The sequence below is a fragment of the Ailuropoda melanoleuca genome, chromosome 16, assembly GCF_002007445.2.
Source record: "Ailuropoda melanoleuca isolate Jingjing chromosome 16, ASM200744v2, whole genome shotgun sequence".
Taxonomy (NCBI): domain Eukaryota; kingdom Metazoa; phylum Chordata; class Mammalia; order Carnivora; family Ursidae; genus Ailuropoda; species Ailuropoda melanoleuca.
This window is the reverse complement of record NC_048233.1, coordinates 88,497,608-88,517,349: the sequence shown is the minus strand read 5'-3', so window position 1 is coordinate 88,517,349 and position 19,742 is coordinate 88,497,608. Positions and strand designations below refer to the sequence as shown.

General features: G+C 58.0%; 1 protein-coding gene across 1 annotated transcript in view; it reads left to right on the top strand.

Moving 5' to 3' along the window:
• The window catches only part of LOC100467244 (SH3 and multiple ankyrin repeat domains protein 3), a 296,215-nt gene that overhangs the window by 26,108 nt on the left and 250,365 nt on the right, over window positions 1–19,742 (top strand). The window contains exon 2 of the mRNA XM_034644850.1: window positions 1,533–1,633. The gene's annotated coding sequence lies outside the window, so the exon portion shown is untranslated. The remainder of the gene's footprint in view (window positions 1–1,532; window positions 1,634–19,742) is intronic.

Below are 19,742 nucleotides of genomic sequence, written 5' to 3'. Positions count from 1 at the left end.
GATATTTTCGACCGTTATATTCTTGAGTACTTTTTCAGATCGCCCCATCTCTTTTTCTGGGACTTCAGTGAAGTTATAGGTGCAGTCGTCCCTGAGGCTCTGGTTACTTTTAATTTTTAGTCTCTTTTCTCTCTTGTGCAGTTTAGGTAATATCTGTTGGCCCGTCTTCCAGTTCACGGGTTATTTCTGTCCCCTCCCTGCTGTTGAGTCCAGCCACTGAGCTGCTTGTTTGAGTTACTGCATTTTTCACTTCTAACATTTCTACTTGGTTCTTGTTTGTCTCCACTTCTTTGCCGAGATTTGATGTCGTTGTTGGTTTTTTTGACGAAACTTTGTTTTTCGTCTGTTTCCAGCATGTCTGTAATGGCTTATTGAAGCTTTCTTATCGTGACTGCCTTAAACTCTTTGTCAGGTAATTCTAACATTTCTGTCATCTCAGTGTCCGCAGCCATTGGCTGTCCTTGTCCCGTTTGAGATCTTCCTGGTTCTTGGGACGATGAATGATTTTCAGTGGAAATGTGTGCATGTGTTTGATGTTTTGTGACCGTGAAGCCCCTGCTTCAGCTGGTGTTCTCTGCCATGGCTCTTGCAGGGGTGGAGGGGTGCTCCCCCGTCACTGCCAGGTGGGCAGAGAAGTCTAGCTCCCCAGTTGGCCTCTATCGATACTCGGGTGGGGAAACTCCTTGTTGTTGCCAGTGGGGTTGGGGGCTCCTGCTTGCTACATGGTCCCCACCAACACTGTGGTGGGGTGGCCTCATTTCTGTTGGCGGTGGAGGAGGTCCTGATGCTCCATTAGCTCTTTCCTGACACCAGTCCAGTGGGGTGAGGGAGGGGTGCCTTGTTACTGCCCCGTGGTGGGCGTGGAAACCCAGGCTCCCCACGTTGCCTACACCAATACAGTGGAATGCGAGGAGCATTTGTTACCACTCGGTGGGGAGGAAAGTCCCAGCTCCTTTTTCCGGCTTATTTAACACCACCCCAGTAGGGGTTTGGGGTGCCTGTTACAGCCACGCAGTTTGGAAGTGTGGGCTCCCCTCTGCCTTTGCTGCCGTGGGTCCGGATGGGTGTGTTTTTCTTGGGTGTCTATTGCGCGCTCATTGTCCAACACATTTTCTCACTAGGCTGCCACTCTCCTGGTCCCTTGGCGAGAGAGAACGGTCATCCATGGTGGCTTTCTGTCTGCTTCTCCTGGTGTGTGGGTTTCTGGCTCTCCAGTTCTGGGATGGATGAGGCAAACCCCACCCCAGAGACTGGACCCCTTGTGCCGTTCCTTGGGGCCCCCAGTCCCTTCCCAGGCTTCCTCCTTCTCTTCCCCTCTCAGAGACTCGTGTTTGTTTTCTGTACAACATCCTGGTGTTTTAATTGCTCTTTGTGGGAGGAATCAGGAAAAGTACGCCTACACCATCTTTCTGGAAGCGTAAGTGCAACCCCTGGTTTTTGGCTCAGAGATATCCAGATCCACTTGGAGTTTTAACATTCTGCCTCTTGACAGCTTCTGTCTGACCGTGTCCTGGTCTTCTTTTCTCTCCCAGCTTTCGAAGTCCCTCCAGTCTCTGTGCCTTGGCCCACCGGAATACTGACAGCTCCTGTTCTAAGAAGTTTTTCTGCAGGACCCCGTCTGCCAGCAGCTCTGGTGAGTTCAAGCATTTCCTCCTTGTCCTTTTCACCTGCAAGCTGGTCACCCCTGTCATGCTGTGGTCTGCCTCTCACCCCTTCTGCACTGTGGCCAGAGGATTGTCAGTTCCTTGAGATTGGGCCCCTGGTTTTGTGTTAGGATGGGGAGAGGGTGGATGGAGTTGTCCTCAAGGCTGGGGAAACAAAGCTGCCCCCTGGTCACTGGCGGATGTGACCTCGAGGGGACTTAACAGGGCCCTGGCTAGAGGCCCCAGCCCTGCCTTTTCCTCTCTGCTTCTAGCTGCCCTGCCCACGCTGAACCCAGCCAGTGCAGCTGAGGGTCAGTGGTGGACGAGGGGACTGTTCTGAGTGTCCCTGCCCCATTTTTGCATGGCCCCAGGGGAGACACCCGTTTGTGCCTGGGGGCAGGGAACAATGGAAGGAAGCCCGTGCTTTGTGTTTCTGCAGATTAAGGCATACCCTGAACTCATTGTCTAGTGCCCAGCACCTGTTTTATTACCGAGCACCTACTGTGCACTCTGTTGGCATTGTTTCACATGCAACCTGTGGTTAAAAACGGGCATCTGTTGGGGCGCGTGGGTGGCTCAGTCGTTAAGCGTCTGCCTTCGGCTCAGGGCGTGATTTCAGTGTTCTGGGATCGAGCCCCACATCGGGCTCCCTGCTCCATTGGGAGCCTGCTTCCTCCTCTCCCACTCCCCCTGCTTGTGTTCCCTCTCTCGCTGGCCGTCTCTCTCTCTGTCAAATAAATAAATCTTTAAAAAGAAAAAACAAAAAAACAAACAAACAACAGAAAACCCGGGCATTTGCTGAGTGCCGTCCACATGTGGATCTTACCTTGACCGTCTGCATAAGGAAAGCAAGGTCATTGCTCTTCTTGGGAGGGTGTGGGCACCCAGCAGGCACACACCTCTCTTGCAGCCATGTGGGCACGGAGTGGCTAAATCCAGCCTGGGCTGAGCATGCGCAGGGTCCTCTCGCCTGGCCCTGCTGCTGGGACCACCAGAGATGGTATGGGAGGTCCAGACCCCTTTGGACAGTGTTTCTCAAACTTACCTTTTTTAATTGTCTGTCCGAGAAGATATTTTAGACATTTGTTCCTAATTGCCCACCCCAGCGGAATGTTATTGCGGAATGCTATAGGTCTGTCTGTGAGCCTGTTCTATGTCTGTACGTTTTACTTACAAACACTAAGATCTGTTTCACCCTCCGAGACCCCGGTGGGAATGTGTGTCCTGGGGAAATAAACACGGCAGGGAAGAGCCGAGTGACAGAGCCCCTGCCCTGTCCCTGTGCTGGTCACTCTCGGCTTTGGGGGGCGCCACTCCCAGCCCTGCCTGAAATCCAGTGTGACCTCATTCCCCTGTTCAGGCCCTTCCATGCTGTTCCTCCGTCTGCACTGAGCTGCGTCCTGCCCCTCACCTGGGCAAAAAGGGGCGTTCTCCTGGCCAGGGGATGGTGGGGGGCTCCGTGGAGGAACCTGCCGGCCCCAGCTGCCCCAGCTGAATGGGCAGAGCTGGGATTCCTTCCTCTGTCTCCAGCCGATGCCCGATGCTGTCCCCTTGTCAGGAACCACCTGGCTTTGAACCCTGGCCTGCACACAGTACCTGCTCATTCATTGTGCTGGCCTTTGGGGACGTCTGCTTCAGGCCAGCTGGGCCACGTTGGCTCAGGACCAGGAGGAATATCCCTGAGCTCCAGCCTGCACCAACGCCTTCTTACTTCTGGGTTTCTTTATGTGAAAAGGACACTTGGCCAGTTGCTTGGAGCTCTGGACTGTCACCATCCTGGGGTCTGTGGTGATGGGCTGCCCTGTGAACATTTCTCTGCAAGCCCTGAGTCTGTTCTGAGGGAACGTCTGTTGGCGCCCCGATCGTGGGGAGCACTGGATTGCAGAGTCCCCACCCGTGTGATGGTGGTTGTTGCCGCACAAGGGAGAGAAGAAGGAAAGAGCCAGTCTGGGCCCGTCAGGAAGGCTAGGGGTGAATCTGTAGTGGTAGCTGGCCATCTCTAGGATACGGGGTGGCCATTCACGGAGAGACTAGCCCAAAAAGAACATCTCAGAGCTCTTGGCTGGAGGCAGGATGGATGGAGGTCCTTGTGCTGTGGATGGAGAGGGCTTTCCCTCACTGGCACGTTGGGCTTCTGTGGGCCGGGCAGTGCTGGGTCCCGGGCTGGTGGCGGAGCGGTCAGGCTGAGGCTCCTCAGGGCTCCTTTTCCTCCCTTTCAGCTGCGCATCCTGGGTCCTCAAGCGTCCCAGTGCTGCCTAGGGACCCTGCTCCTCAGTGACCTTCTGATGTCCTAAGGACCTCCACTCCTCCGGTGGGGGCCCCGTGTGGGCCCCTCGCGTCCCCCGCGCCCTGGCCGCAGCATCGTCTGCGTGGAGACGTTTATCACGTCGTAAAGCTGCGTGGATTCTGGGCTTCAGGCTTTTGACGGCGCACTCGGGAGGCCCGGACATGACCCTTGAGCNTCTGTCCCCCTGAGACACCGACCCCCGTCCTTCCCCTGGCCCCGGTGTCCGCTGTCCACTCTCTGTCCCCCTGAGACACCGACTTCCGTCCCTCTCCCAGCCCCGGTGCCTGCTGTCCACTCTCTGTCCCCCTGAGACACCGACCCCCGTCCTTCCCCTGGCCCCGGTGTCCGCTGTCCACTCTCTGTCCCCCTGAGACACCGACTTCCGTCCCTCTCCCAGCCCCGGTGCCTGCTGTCCACTCTCTGTCCCCCTGAGACACCGACCCCCGTCCTTCCCCTGGCCCCGGTGTCCGCTGTCCACTCTCTGTCCCCCTGAGACACCGACTTCCGTCCCTCTCCCAGCCCCGGTGCCTGCCGTCCACTCTCTGTCCCCCTGAGACACCGACTCCCGTCCTTCCCCTGGCCCCGGTGTCTGCTGTCCACTCAGTCCTCCTGAGACACCGACTTCCGTCCCTCCCCCAGTCTTGGTGTCCACCGTCCACTTTCTGTCCCTGTGAATCTGGAGACCCCAGGGACCTCATGTGGGTGAATCCTGCAGTATTTGTCCCTTTGTGTCTGGCCTATTTCACTCAGCATCACGTCCCCCANGGCCCCGGTGCCTGCCGTCCACTCTCTGTCCCCCTGAGACACCGACTCCCGTCCTTCCCCTGGCCCCGGTGTCTGCTGTCCACTCAGTCCTCCTGAGACACCGACTTCCGTCCCTCCCCCAGTCTTGGTGTCCACCGTCCACTTTCTGTCCCTGTGAATCTGGAGACCCCAGGGACCTCATGTGGGTGAATCCTGCAGTATTTGTCCCTTTGTGTCTGGCCTATTTCACTCAGCATCACGTCCCCCAGGTCCATCCACGCTGTGGCCGGTGTCAGTGTGTCCCTCCCTCCGTGTTCAGGCTGAGTGACAGTCCGGTGCGTGGATGGACCACATCTTGTCTGTCCGCTTGTCTGTCTCTCTGTGCATGCTTGGGTCACTTTCTTCCACCTTCAGCTGTCGTGAGGAGTGCTGCTGGGGGAATGGATGTGCAAATACCCGTTCGAGTCCCTGCTCTCCCTTCTTCTGGAGATGCGCCGGGACGTGGGCTGGCTGGGTCACGTGGTTACCCTGCTTTCCCTTAGAGGAGCCACCAGCTGCTTTCCGGGGTAGCTGCCCCACTTTACCTTCCCAGGAGCCCTGCAGAAGGGTCCCCGTTTCTCCACACCCTCCCCAGCGTGTTGTTTTGTCTTTTTGCTCCTAGTCACCTTGGTGGGCGTGAGGTGGTGTCTCACTGTGGTTTTGATTTGCGTTTCCCTGACAACTGGGGATGCTGTGCGTCCCTTCGTGGGCTTGTTTTCCATCCCTGTATCTTTGGAGAAATATCCATCGATGTCCTTTGCCCATTTTCCAATGGGGTTGCTTGATTTTGGCTATTACGTTATAGGAGATATTTATATGCTATGGCTGTTAATCCCTTGCGGGACGTGTGATTTGCAAATCGTTTCCCCCAGTCTACAGGTTCCCTTTTGTAAATAAAGTTTTATTGTCACACAGCGACGTCCGCCCCTTTGCATGCCGTCTCGGGCTGCTTTCTCGCTCTAGCAGCGTCCTGGATGTGATGGACTGTGTGGTCTGCAGAGCTGAAGACATATCCTCGCTGGCTGTTTACAGAAATGCTTGCCAGCCCCGTTTTACGTGACCTGGGCATGCTGAGTGCTGAGAACCAGCAGTGTGTCTATGACAGGAGGCTGTGACTCGCTCACTCTCCACAAATCCCAGGGGCACGGGCGCCCAGTGTGGTGGCATCTGGTGGCCTCTTGGTCTGAAGCCCACAGAGTCTTGGTTAAGTTATGTGGCTTGCTTTTGACTGTGGAGGGTGCTGACCCTGGACGGGGGGCTCCTTCCTGCTGGGGTGCCGGGCAGGGAGGCATTTGGGCCCACGTCCACTGATGCTGAAAGAGCCAGGCTCGTGACTCAGGGCTGGGTCGACGGTCAAGCAGACCCAGTTCTGGGCATTCCTCCCAGTTAGTTAGGCCCAGCGCTCCGTTTGTAACTTATCTCTGCTCCCGGGGTCATTGGCTCTTCACATGACGCTTGGTCATCAAGAGGTCTGGAGCTCAGGGAGCTCAGGGCCGCGGTGCCCTCTCCCGGGCAGAGCCCCATTTCCTGACTGGGGGCAGGTAAACGTGCCGGACCCTGCGGCCACCCACCCATCACTGGGCACCACGGAGTCAGTCTACAAAATTTAAGAAATAGCTTTATTGAGATGTAGTTCACCTGCCCTACAGCTCCCCTGTTTAAAGAGAGTACCATTCGGCTCTTTTTCGTGTATTCCCAGAGCTCTGCGGTCCTCAGCACAATCAACTTAAATCCTGTTCAGCACCCTTCCCCCGCCCCAGAAAAACCCGTGAGCCCGTTAGTGGTCACCTCCCCTGCCCCGCCCCCAGCNAGGCAGAGCCCCACTTCCTGACTGGGGGCAGGTAAACGTGCCGGACCCTGCGGCCACCCACCCATCTCTGGGCACCACGGAATCAGTCTACAAAATTTAAGAAATAGCTTTATTGAGATGTAGTTCACCCGCCCTACAGCTCCCCTGTTTAAAGAGAGTACCATTCGGCTCTTTTTCGTGTATTCCCAGAGCTCTGCGGTCCTTGGCACAATCAACTTAAATCCTGTTCAGCACCCTTCCCCCGCCCCAGAAAAACCCGTGAGCCCGTTAGTGGTCACCTCCCCTGCCCCGCCCCCAGCAGCCAGGAGCCCGCCCTCTGTCTGTGCGGCCTTGTCTCTTCCGGACACTTCACCTACAGGGACTCACGTGCCGTGTCGCCGTCTGTGTCTTCAAAATCGTCCGCGTTGGAGCCCGTGTCAGGGCGTCGGTCCTGTTTCTCGGTGTTGCGTGGACCTCATGCCATGTGTCTGTTCATCATTTGCTCTATTCCCACTAAAATGTCTGTGATGAGTGAGGCTGCCGCGAGCATCCCCGTCTGAGCTCCACGCGGACGTATGTTTCCATGTGTTCTGAGTATGTAGCCAGGAAGGATGGCTTTGCCTCGTCTCGAGGCAGCTCTGGCTTTAACCTTTCAGGAGCCGCCGGACCGTTCTCCCAACTGGGAGAACCGTTTCCCCTTTCAGCCGGCCTCGTCCGAGGGTTCCTGTTCTCCACATCCCTGCCAGCGCCCGTGACCGTCGGTCTCTGATCCTGGCTGTCCTGCTGGGCGCACAGTGGTGTCTCCTCGGTCCATTTTGATCCTCAGCCGTGTGCCCCGTGTGGCATTGGCCTGGGCGGGGCAGTCTCCCCCCGGGTCTGTCAGCACCCCCACCCCGGAGGTGCCAAAACATGAGACGATACAGAAAATGAAAAATAAGATACAGACGATTTGTTTATTTGGGGAGCTGTTTTCGTGGGAGCTGCTGGCTGCCGGGCACCAGAAGGAGAAGATCGCGCCTGCCCGAGACCCGCAGGGGGGCTGCTCAGGTGCCCCCGCGGGCCCTTCCCCCATTGCTGCCCCGTCGTGGGGGTGTTTCAGAAGTGCTGTTTGGATCCGATGCCCCAGGTGGCCCACGTGATGATGAAATAGTCCGTGGCATGAGCTGGCACTTCCCTTTGCTCGGGTACGTAGATATCTCTGCTTAACGATGGGCGCCCTCCTTGGTCCTCAGATCCCGCCCTTGGGATTAACCTGAGGGAAGAGTGATGTGTATTTGCAAACCTAAGGATGTTCAGCTTGGCACAATTTATGATCATGAAAAATCAGAATAAACTATGATTTCCAGCAAAGAGGAATACGGGAATAAGGGAATCTTGGTGTTGTAATGGGACAAAACTGAAATGTAATTGGAAGTGACCAGTTGTGCAGACCATCCAGCAGCTCGGCGGCACGTGGTGACCGGCAAGGGCACGGAGCAAAAGCCGTAGTGGGGGGGGGTCCACCCAAGGGAGCAGGAGGGAGGGGGGCCGGGCAGCCTCTGATGAGTGAGTGAGAGCAGGGGAGGCCCCTTCACTGCTCCTCCTGTCCTCCCTCCCCTCCCTCTCTCCTTCCTTCCTTCCTTCCTCCCTCCCTCCCTCTCTCCTTCCCTCCCTCTCTCCTTCTCTCCCTCCTCCCACAACCAGGCCTTCCTTAGCTGGCTTTTGCAGGGGACCCCTGAAGCCGTGGTGCCAGGCAGAGCAGAGATGGGGCATGGCCCAGAGGTGAGGTGCAGAGACCAGGCTCTTTCCCGAGGTGGGACTGTGTTCCTGTCCCCAGCAGGTGAGGGGAGCCCCAGGGGCACCCCTCCAGGGAAGAACACTAGGGCCTGGCTTTTATCCTTTTCTTTCTGCTACTGTTATTATGAGGACTTCTGGAGATTTGGAGCTGGGGGTCCTTGGGCTTGGAGCTGGGCTGTGGGGGATGCTGACAGGGAGGCCAGCCTCGTGCCGCCCCGGGGCCATCGGGGAGGAGTTGTCTGTGCATCTGTGAGGTTGTGGGACCCTGTGCACCTTGGGCAGCTCTGTCTACAGGGCAGGGTGATGCTGTGCTACCGGAGGGCTCTCCACCTGCCCCCCTGCATCTGAGCCCCCAGAGGGAGGGGGGCCAGCTTGCAGCGGGCGGGGAGTCGGGCTCTGTTGGGGGCAGAGACGAGGTGTCTGCTGTGTCTTATACTTTCTGCGCAGTGAACAAAAGCACGCCTGCTTCTCCCCTGTCCATCCCAGAGCCTCTGCCCGGGTCTGGCGTGTGGGCATTAGATAAAGGGGGCAGGTGACGGCCCCCTCCCCAGGGGCATTGCAGACCCAGGTGATGAAGGTGATGGAGCCCCAGATTCGTGTCCCCTCTGAGCTTGTGAAAGGAGGTGACCCTCAGTTATTGTAGCCGCCCCAGAGCCCAGGAACCACCAGGAGAAGCCGGAGGCCACCGTGTGGGGATGTTGAAAGTGCCCCCGAATCCTATAAAGTCCCAACCCTGGGGACCTGGGCACGTCACCTTTGAGAGCAAACTTGCTGCAGGTCTGATTAAGTCAAGGCTGCGTGAGATCACCCTGGCTTGTCCAGTTGAGCCCTTAGACCATCACAGGAGGGAGGCAGAGGGAGAATTGGGCACAGAAGAGGAGGGCCTCAGGTGCCCGAGGCAGAGACTGAGGGTTGTGGCCACAAGCCCAGGGACGCCTGGTCCCGGGAGCTGCAAGAGACGGGAGGGTCCCCCTCTAGAGCTTCCAGAGGGAGTGGGCTGAGGACAGAGGGCCCTGCGTGTGCAGGCTGGTTCCTGCGAGGCCCCACCCGGGCCCCACCAATGGGCACTGCGCGTCTCCATCATCTCGGCACATCTGGGGACGTGCTGGTTCCTGTGTGCATGTGGGGGCTGGACACTCCCACAGAAATGCCCCAGAGCATTCCAAGCATTTAAAGATTCCTTCCACAGACATGCGAGGCACCCCAGCTGCCCTTCAAGAGCTCTGTGCCGGCCTCCTCCGGAGCCCCTCTGCTCCCTCCTCCTGCCTTGTGTGTTTCTGGTGGGGCACTTCTCTCCCGTTGTCTGCTTTGGCCGCCCAGGATCTTCACGTGCGAGCTCGGTGGGCACAGCATAGCCCCCCGTCCTAACACCATGATGGGTGGTTCTCACCACAGCACAGGTGCGGAGGCAGGAGGAGGTGGGACCCTCACCAGGCCACCTGCTCGTAAGGGTCAGTGCGGGGCTTCCAGAACTGTCCTCTGGCATGTCCCATGTCCCTGATGGTTCTGTCGCCGACCCTGGGCTTTTGCCCTCTGCTCTGCCACCCCTCCCCGTTCCATGTCCTCGGCTGGCGGGGGGTGAGGGGGGTCTCCCGTCTCCACCTGCACATTCTTGTGAAGCACCGTGGGTGCCGTGCTCCCTGGGCCTGCATGGGCCGCAGCTGCAGCCTGGGGCATCGAGCAGAAACTGGCCCCTGGGCTTCCCTCCCTGGCCTCCCCCTCGCCTCCTACCACCAGTTCAGACGTGTTGCCAGTGAGGCACATGGGGAAAGAATATCTGCAGCCCCCGTTGGGGTGGGGAGCAGGGGAGCAGGGGGCCGGGGCTGGGTGTCTGAGTTGGGAGGTGGCACTCTTCTCCGGTGGACTGGACTCTTCCCGGAAACAGCTGAAGCCCCATGAGGACTGGGTTTAGGAGGTCCGGGATGGAGCTGGCGTTCGCCGTGCTCGTCCTGCGAATCTTCCTGCACATCCCAGCCGAGGACTGACCGCTTCAGCATCTCAGCAGTGCCCGCCCCTCGTGCCCAGTCCGCGTGTCTGTGGCGTCCCCCGCGGCCCCTGCGGAGAGCACCCGGGCTGCGCGTGTGCTCTTCCCCAAGGATGAAGACGACAACAGGAGGAAGAGCCAGATCAGATTCTCCAGAAAGGCCTGCTTCGTCCTAGGAAATGGGCTGTGTCATTTCACTTTGACCGCAGAGCCTGACCCAAGGACCAAGAACTCTTGGGCGTCCTGCAGATTCTAAGACTGCGTCCACAAGGAATCCAGTTCAGTAGGAATCCGTCTTAGCCTGCTTCCCAGATGATCGTGCTACAGGCCCCACTGGTAAAACTCTGCTCTAACCCTTAGGGGTCTTCAAGACCAATCTCTGGGGCAAGAGAGTGTTATTACAGTTACTTGTGGTCCTTACCCCTGAGCTTCCTGGTAGCCAGGGTGGAAAGGGAAAGCTGGGATAACAAAGGTCAGTTGCCTGATAGTATTTCGTCTGGAGAGCAGACTTTTCCAGCACTCCAGTCTAAGGAATGTGTTTCACGTAACGTGGTGTTTTCAGTTGGGTTTCTGCAAAACAAAAACAAAATAGTTTTCAGATACATTCCAGCAGGTGGGTCTCTGGGACGGGAGAGCCAGGGAGTCCCAGGGAGGCCACCTGGCCTGTGACATCTTGGCGCTGTTCCTGTGGGCGGGGGTAGGAAGCTTCGAGGGCTGCGGTGATCTCAAGGAGTGAGGGGCAGCCTGCCAGTCGGCTCCGAGCTTTGGAGGTCCCAGGATCCCAGGTGCAGGGGAGGAAAGGGCAGCAGCCACATGACCCGTCTCTGTTCGCCGAGATCTTTTACCTGCAGCCCCGGGGCTGCGAGTGAGTTCTCCGCAGCAGGGAGGCCCCGGTGTAGGTGTGGAATGTGGTTTCTCCGGAAGCCTGCGCCAAGTGGGGGGCCGTAACTGGGTACAGTGAGTTATGAGCCAGTCTTCTCTGCGTGTGGCTGGATTTGCGGAGCTCAGGGACACAGCCTGCCCGTGAGAAAAGAAGTCAGGTGAGGCCGGGTGTGAATAAGGTTATATTCACGTAAATACTAATGTATACATGTCTCTTTCGAACGAGAAGAACCACATGGCCAAACCAGGGATTCCCCCCCTCCCCGGGGGTGACACTGGCCCTTAACCACAGATTACCAAGGGCGCATTTACAGAACAGCCCCGGGGACACCCTCAGACTGAGGCTCCCCATTGAAAGAGCCCGTGGAAGTTAGCCAGGCTGGCCGTTTTTCACATGTGGGGGTCACAGACTTTGAGAATCTGCTGAGTCTTTGTGAGGGTGTGCGTCTTAACAGTCTTTGGCCGGTTCCTGCCACTCCCTGGTTCCCCCTAAGGAGCCCACACCACGGGGTCTAATGCTGGGCGGGGTGCCCCCCAGTGTGTCCTCTCCAAGCAGCTGGAGGCAGGAGCCGTTTTGGGGGACCCCACGTAAGAACCTCGCACCCAGAGCATTTGCTGTTGGAGAGCACAGGGACACAGCCAGCAGAGAGGGTCTCGTGCCAGGCCACGGCCTGCTGAGCTGGTGCTGGGCTGGAATCCCAGCTGTCCTGCTACGAGGGAGCTGCTGCGAGGAGGCCAGGATTCCAGGAATTTCTGTCCAAGGTTTAGGAACTGCATCTGTATGTGTGCACGTGTGTGTGCACGCGTGTGTGGGTGTGTGCTCGCACGCCAAATGCCATGGTCCTGTGAACANATTTGCTGTTGGAGAGCACAGGGACACAGCCAGCAGAGAGGGTCTCGTGCCAGGCCACGGCCTGCTGAGCTGGTGCTGGGCTGGAATCCCAGCTGTCCTGCTACGAGGGAGCTGCTGCGAGGAGGCCAGGATTCCAGGAATTTCTGTCCAAGGTTTAGGAACTGCATCTGTATGTGTGCACGTGTGTGTGCACGCGTGTGTGGGTGTGTGCTCGCACGCCAAATGCCATGGTCCTGTGAACACGCTCCCCATGAAGGGGAGCACACAGGAGGTGTCACGTGACACGGGGAGACTGACCCATGCTACGCCTGGCTGGGTCCCTGAGCCAGAGCACCCTCTCTGGGGTCATTGCAAAGCAAATCAGCGTCTGAGTCAGCCGCGCACAGCTTGGGGCATCTGTGCTGTTGCGGTTTTCTGGGGACGGGAAGTGAGTTGTGTGTCCTGATTGGCCTGGCTGGGGGCTCCCCCTGCACTGCGGTGTGCTTGTGGATTAGAAGAGCCCCATGGCAGTCCCCCAACCCCGTGCCCCATGCACTTTACCCACACCTTGTGGAGACCGCCCTCGTGCCCTGGGGATGGGCTTGGCCTCCAGCTTCCAGGCTCCCCCGCCCCCTGCGGCCACCGGTTCCTAACCAGCTTCCCCCCGTCCTGGCTGACATGACATGGCCCCTGACGGCGAGCTGGACGTGAAGCTCGGTGGACGTGGTGTGAGCGCCGGCCGTGTGCTGTGTTGACTTTCTCCCCGACACTGGGGGCGAGCTGCCTACCTGTTAGGGCTGCCACTGACGGTACATCTCGCTTCTTAAGATATCTTGCCCTGGGGAAGTGAAGTGTTTGGCATCCCAACTGCTTTATGAGATTTCTGTCTCAATCTCCCTGGCCCGTGATACGCCAGAACGCAGTAGACCCTTGTCTGAACCCTAAGGGGTGTGTGCGTGCGTGTGTGAGTGTGCACGGGTGAGTGTGCACCCTTGGGCTCTAGCTGTTTCGTGTTTTTGTGCATTTATGTCTGGGGTTCATGCTGGTGTCTAGCTGGCCTCCCATCAGATGCCCTTTGGTGGCCCCTTCGCTGCGCCAGCCTCGCTGTCCCGGGAGCTCCTTCACGGTGGGCTGTGTCCTGCCCGGCTGGGCGTCCGAAGCACGTGCCCAGGACTCCATGGGGTAGGGGAGGAGCGCTTGTGTGCACACACGCTCAGGCAGCTGGACGTGCCCTGGAATTTGGGACGCAGCCCCGGAGGAGCAGGGTTCATGGGGTGGGGATTCCACTCCTGTCCTTGGACTGAAGCCTCGTCCCAGGCCATCTCCATGTCTTCTCTGCTCTCACCTCTGCTGGGGCTCCCTCCTTCCCTGACGGCTGGCCCTGCCTGGGCACGTCCCACCGCCCAGTGGCACCTGCTTCGAGCCCTTGCCCCTCCAGGTGCCTTCCCGGCCGCATTTGCTTTTGGTGCCCCTCTTGGGTTAAAATACAGTGATATTGGGACAGTTAGAATGCCAGGGCAGCTTTNATGCCAGGGTAGCTTTCTTTAGTTGGATTTTAGACTTTTTAAGGCCTTCAGAAGTTTTTATTGGGAGCCTTTAGACTGCGAAACCCAGCATGTCCCTAGGGCTCTAATCTCTGTCTCTGTCTTGGATTTGTTAATGGAATTAATTGAAATTCAGGGAAGGGCAACTTATAAAAGCCCGCAGGAACAGATTCAGAGGAATTCTTTACTCCTTGTCCAGAGATGAGCAGTGTCTGCCCTGTGCCCTCTCCCAGGGCCTGCCTCCCAGAAAGGCCGGCTCAGGGCTGGCTTCCAGGGAAATGCCAGCTTGAGGATTAGTCGGAGCTGTTCGGATTTGGGGGCCGAGGACAAGCAGATGTGGCTGGGAGGAATCAGGCTCACGGGGTCTGGGGCAGCTTGTCCTGGCTGCTGGGGTGGTCCTTTTCTGCCATTTTCTGTCTGGTGGAATCCACATTGTCCTGTCCTTCCTTCCCTCCCTCCCTCCCTCCTCTTCCTTCCTCCCTCCCTCCCCCCTCCTTTCCTTCCTTCCTTCCCTCCCTCNCCCCCCTACCTTCCCTCCCTCACTCCCTCGTTCATCCCAGGGATGTCTCTATCTTTTACAAACTTAACCATATGCCTTGGTAGCAACCAGGTCTTCGGGAAGCACGGGGAGGGGAGCTGTGTGATGTCGTGCACATGGAGGTCATGCAGTTTGCCTGTAGGTCAGAGGCATGGGCAGGGATGGGAGGCTTGGCTGTGGGTTCCCACTTTCCGTAGCGTTCTGTAGGGCTGGTCTCGCTCCCTGCCTGGGAGGGGTCTTGGGTGGTTGGGTTGTTAGCAGATGCTGAGCTCTGACGACTCACGGGTGTTTGCTGTCTCATCGTCGTCACCAGCAGACAGTTGGATTTGCCTTCGTGGACTCGCCCCACGCATGCCCACGGCCACGTTTCCCTCATTAGCTGGAGTCACCGGTGTGGGACGAAGGATCCCTTGTGCACCCACGTGGTGTCAGTGAAAACGGGAGTCCTATTTCCCCTTTCCTCACCCACAGACCTGGCCACTGAATGTGGAGTCCCGAAGGGTAAGCCCAGGGGATGGTCCTCTCCGGATTTAGTTTCTCACTCTGGAACGCACACACCGCCTCCTCCCTGAGGGTCTGGAACCAGCTCGGCTTCCCTGGGGGCCTAGGTTCCCCTCATGACCTGCCCAGTCCTGGAGCCGTGGGTCCAGGAGGCCCTGGCCACGTCCGGGTCCCCACGGAGACCCTGATCGAAACATCCCGTGGGATGGGAAGGAACCCCATCGGAGCCCCTGCGGTGACGAGTAGTACTAGCCCTGAAATGTCCATGGAGCAAGTGTTGGAAAGTATAAGGATTCCATCGGAGGAGGCAGGGAGGACTGACTGCATCTTGAGAGAGGGTCCAGACACATGAGCGCTGTGCGGGGGCCTGGGTGGGGTCTGTGGGGGCGTGCCCCCCCCCAGTTGTTACTTAAACACGGGGCTGGGCTCCTTCTTGGCCTTTTTTCTGCAGTAACTTGCTGTCACCACCCCACGCCCCCACCGACCCACTAGACGGAGGTCCCTGAAACGGAGGGGGATCTGAGCCTCCCTGGTCTGTGATTCCTCCACTGCCAGCCTGTGAGGGCCAGGAGGCCTTGGCAAGAGCTGGGGTGATTTGTATGGGGACGAAGCATTAGGTCTGGGGCCACGGAGACCAGTCACTACACAATGTCTGATGCGGCCGTGGGCGATGAGGGGCAAAGTGATTAGTAACTCACTGGGCCCATCCTCAGCAAGCAGGGTGTTCCCTGAGCCCTGCAGGTGGGGGGGCGGGTGATGTCACATCCTAGGGACCCCGCGCCAGGCCCACCTGATTCCAACGGCCGCCCCCACCCTGTGTGGCTGACTGGGGTCACTTAGATCTGGGGGTTTTCATGTGTTTTCTATATAAAACTTTATTTTGTTACCCCGTGGAAAATTTGGAAAATAGAAAACAGGGCCAAAGTCCCCCGGCCCCAGTGCAGGCTGTCCCACGGGCGTCTGGCTCCCTGGCCTCCTGGGCTGTGGCTTTGACACCTGGGTCAGCACCACATTCATTTTTTGCTTTCTGCACTTTGTGTGTGAACCCGAGACAGTGGCCGTTACATGCAGTGGGCCGCGTGGCGGTCTAGGTGGGGCCGGGAGCCCTGCGTGGAGAGTAGAACCCTGGGGGTTCCGTGGACACCTGTGCAGGGCCACCCGNCTATATAAAACTTTGTTTTGTTACCCCGTGGAAAATTTGGAAAATAGAAAACAGGGCCAAAGTCCCCCGGCCCCAGTGCAGGCTGTCCCACGGGCGTCTGGCTCCCTGGCCTCCTGGGCTGTGGCTTTGACACCTGGGTCAGCACCACATTCATTTTTTGCTTTCTGCACTTTGTGTGTGAACCCGAGACAGTGGCCGTTACATGCAGTGGGCCGCGTGGCGGTCTAGGTGGGGCCGGGAGCCCTGCGTGGAGAGTAGAACCCTGGGGGTTCCGTGGACACCTGTGCAGGGCCACCCGGCTGGAGGCTCCTGGAGGGGCTGCCTGAGATGGGGGGTATACTGAGTATGGAGTTGGGGGCCCTGGGTTCTTGCTCTGCCTCTGCCCGGCTGTGGGCCTGGAACACCCTCACGTCTCTGGCCTCGGTCTACCCACCTCTGAAATGGGGTCAGTAAGCCCCGCCCATCGTGCATGTGTGCTGCTGTTAAGGTATGTAGGCTTGAGCCCCTGGGCGGACCGGCTGTGCTCTCTGGGGTTCCATCCACATTCTGAGCTGTTGTTCCCTTACCTATCTGGAGCCCTGGGGGGTGGGGGGGTGGAGAGAGACAAGGGGTGCGGCCGGGAACCAGCAGCCTCCAGGGCAGGGCGGGGTTCCCAGCATAGAGGCTGTAGCCCGGCTGGCACCAGTGGAGTGATGCATCTCCCAGGCCTCGTGCAAACACCTTAAATGCAGGGAGTCGTTTGAGCCCCTTGGACCCTTGCGGCTGGGTCACCATTCATGCACTCAGCACTCCGTGGTTAAGCACCTACTGTGTACCCAGTGGGCCACAGGGGCATAGTCCTTGCTCCTCCCTTAGCAGTGTGGTCAGACGATTAGATATACCAGTGCTTGTGCAAATAATCCTAATTGTGGTCAGTGTCCTGTGGATTAGGGGTCCTCCTCCCTTCAGAGAAGCCCCCCAAAATGTGGCATTGGCAGAAGGCACTTGGCAGCTTCTAGAAGGTTCCTTGGTTCAGGGTGACTGGAAGGAGTTTCAGGTTGCAGCCCCAGCCCACCCCAAATTCATTTCTACCCATCAGGCAATGACTTTTCCCTGCAGACTAGGGGTGGAGGGGCTCTCCCCCTGGAGTCCGTCTACAGGGTGCGATGGCACCCACGTGGCAGCCACGAACCACTCAACACCCAGATGTCCCGAGCTGTTTCCTGTCTGTAGAATGGGGATGGTCACTGGACTTCCAGCAAAGCTGGCATCACAAGGTGTACGTGCTTGGAACTCCGTGGGGACACTCTCCTTCCGTGGTGTTTTCTTCTGTGTGGTGTCTCGGGGTGCCGAGGTTTCGTGGGCGTCCTGGGGCCGGTGCGGGGAAGGAGGGCGTGGGGAGGAGGAACGCCCGCGGGTCCACAGGCTGTCCTCCGAGAGATCTGGGAACCGAGTCTTGGAAGAGGCGTTTAAGGGCCATTCATTTTCTTAAGCAGCCACTGTTACCTTTCTGNAGATTTTATTTATTTATTCGACAGAGATAGAGACAGCCAGCGAGAGAGGGAACACAAGCAGGGGGAGTGGGAGAGGAAGAAGCAGGCTCATAGCAGAAGAGCCTGATGTGGGGCTCGATCCCAGAACGCCGGGATCACACCTTGAGCCGAAGGCAGACGCTTAACCGCTGTGCCACCCAGGCGCCCCAGGGCCATTCATTTTCTTAAGCAGCCACTGTTACCTTTCTGTGGGGTGGCTCTGGGCACAGATCTTGGTCTTGTCCACTGATGTGTCCTCGGTGCCTGGAAGGGGCCCGGCCACGTCGTAGGTGCTCAGTAAATATTTGTTAAATGAGGAGCGATCAAAACGTTGAACACAGATTCTCCTGTATCGTAATCACTAAAACAAAGATCTAAAAAAACAGAGTAGTTGAGCCACGATGCCCCTCTGTGGTCTGGCTGAGAGTGGGTGCATCTGAGGTGACAGTGGTTGAGGGACAGCCGCCGTCCAACCACACTGATGCTGGCGGCTGAGAATGAAAGCATGTCCACGGATGTACATCCAGGAGAACTGAAAACGTGTATGTGAACGCTCACGGCAGTGTTATTCACAATAGCCCCGAGGTGGAAATAACCCAGACGTGCGTCAGGAGATGATCGGGGCACCTGGGTGGCTCGGTCAGTCGCGTGTCCGACTCTTGTTTTCAGCTCAGGTCATGATCTCAGCTCGATCTCCTGAGATTGAGCCCTGCGTCGGCTCTGTGCTCAACGGGGAGTCTGCTTGGTATTCTGTCTCCCCCTCCTCTGCCCCTTCCCGCTCCCGAAATAAATAAATAAATAAATCTTTAAAAAAAAAGAAAGAGATGAGTGATGGACAGATGTGGTCCATCCATTCAAAGGAGTATCGTCCACACGTTAGAAGAAATGCAGCGCTGTGGCCCGCTGCATCACGGATGGATCAGAAACGTATGCTGGTGAGGGAAGCCGGACGCTGGAGGTCGCGCGTTGCATGAAATGAAATGCACACATCACGGGAGTGCATGGGATAGGCGGGCCCCTAGAGACAGACACCAGCCAGTGGCCGCCGTGGGCAGGAGTGGCTGGGGGAGGCAGGGCTCTGGGAGGAGGCCAAAATGGGCCGTGACGGGTACAGGCATGGGGTTTCCCTGTGAGGTGACAGTAGTGGTCTGGAATTAGGGGGTGCTGTTTCTGCACAAGACAGCTCGTAACCACTGAGCTGTAAGTTAACCCCACAAAACCACATGCCACTGCACACCTACGAGAATGGCGAAAATCAGGCCACTGATGAGAAAGGCTGGGCAGCAGCAGGAACTCTCGCTCCCCATGGGCGGGAATGCAGGACGGGGCAGCCAGCCACTCTGCAAGACGGGGACAGTTTCTTAGGCACGATCCCACAGTCACGCTCCGTGGTATTTGCCCACAGGAGCTGAGAACCTGTGTCCACGTGAAAACCGACACACGGGTGTTTACAGAGCTTTCTGCATAGTTGCCAAAGCTCGGAGGCTGCCGAGATGTCCTTCAGTGGGTGGATGGGTACACGAGCTGTGGGACATCCAGACCATGGGGTAGAGCTCGGCGCTAACACAGAATGAGCTGTGAAGCCGTGAGAAGTCACGGAGGAAACGTGGATGTGTCCTACTCTGTGAGAGAAGCCAATCTGGAAAGGCCACACGCTGTGTGATTCCAACTCTGACGTTCTGGGAGAGGCAGGCAGTGGTTGCCAGGGGAGGAGGGGGAGGGATGAACAGGGCAGGGACCCCACTCCGTGTGACACTGTGGTGGTGGACACGCATCGTCATGCATTTGAGCCCACAGGACACACACCCCCGAGTGACCCCTGATGTCCACTGTGGACTCTGGGTGACGATGACGTGTCACGTAGGTTCATCGGATGTCAACAATGTACTCTTCTGGGGAGGGGTGCTGATAGTGGGGAGGCCGTGCACATGGGGGGCGGGGGGTTGTTGGCAATCCCGGTGTCTTCCCCTCGATGTTGCTGTGTGTCTAGAACTGNGTACTCTTCTGGGGAGGGGTGCTGATAGTGGGGAGGCCGTGCACATGGGGGGCGGGGGGTTGTTGGCAATCCCGGTGTCTTCCCCTCGATGTTGCTGTGTGTCTAGAACTGCTCAGAAAAAATAGTCTTAAAACAGAGCAGCGCACAGAAGGCCAAGCCGTGCCTGCCTTCAGGAAGAATAATGTGTTTCGAAGTGAAATGTGGGTCTCTCTGCCACCGGCTTTCACGCCTGGCGCTCCGCTGTCTTCTTGTGTCCTTACTGTCTGTGACGCTGTCCTCAACCCCGCCAGTCCAGGCGGCCCGCAGCCATGGGGGCAGGGCACAGCCGTCTCTGGCAGCCGCAGGTGACATCTGGACCCTTCTGAGCAGCAGGTGGGAGAGTCCTGGTTTGGCGGCCTGGGGGACTTCTCGGGCTCTTGGAGATCGTCCTTCTCAACAGAAGGAGCCAGAGGCGGGGTAGACGGCCGTACTGAGCTGGGACTTATGGACCTTCATCTCTCTTTACGGCTGCGTT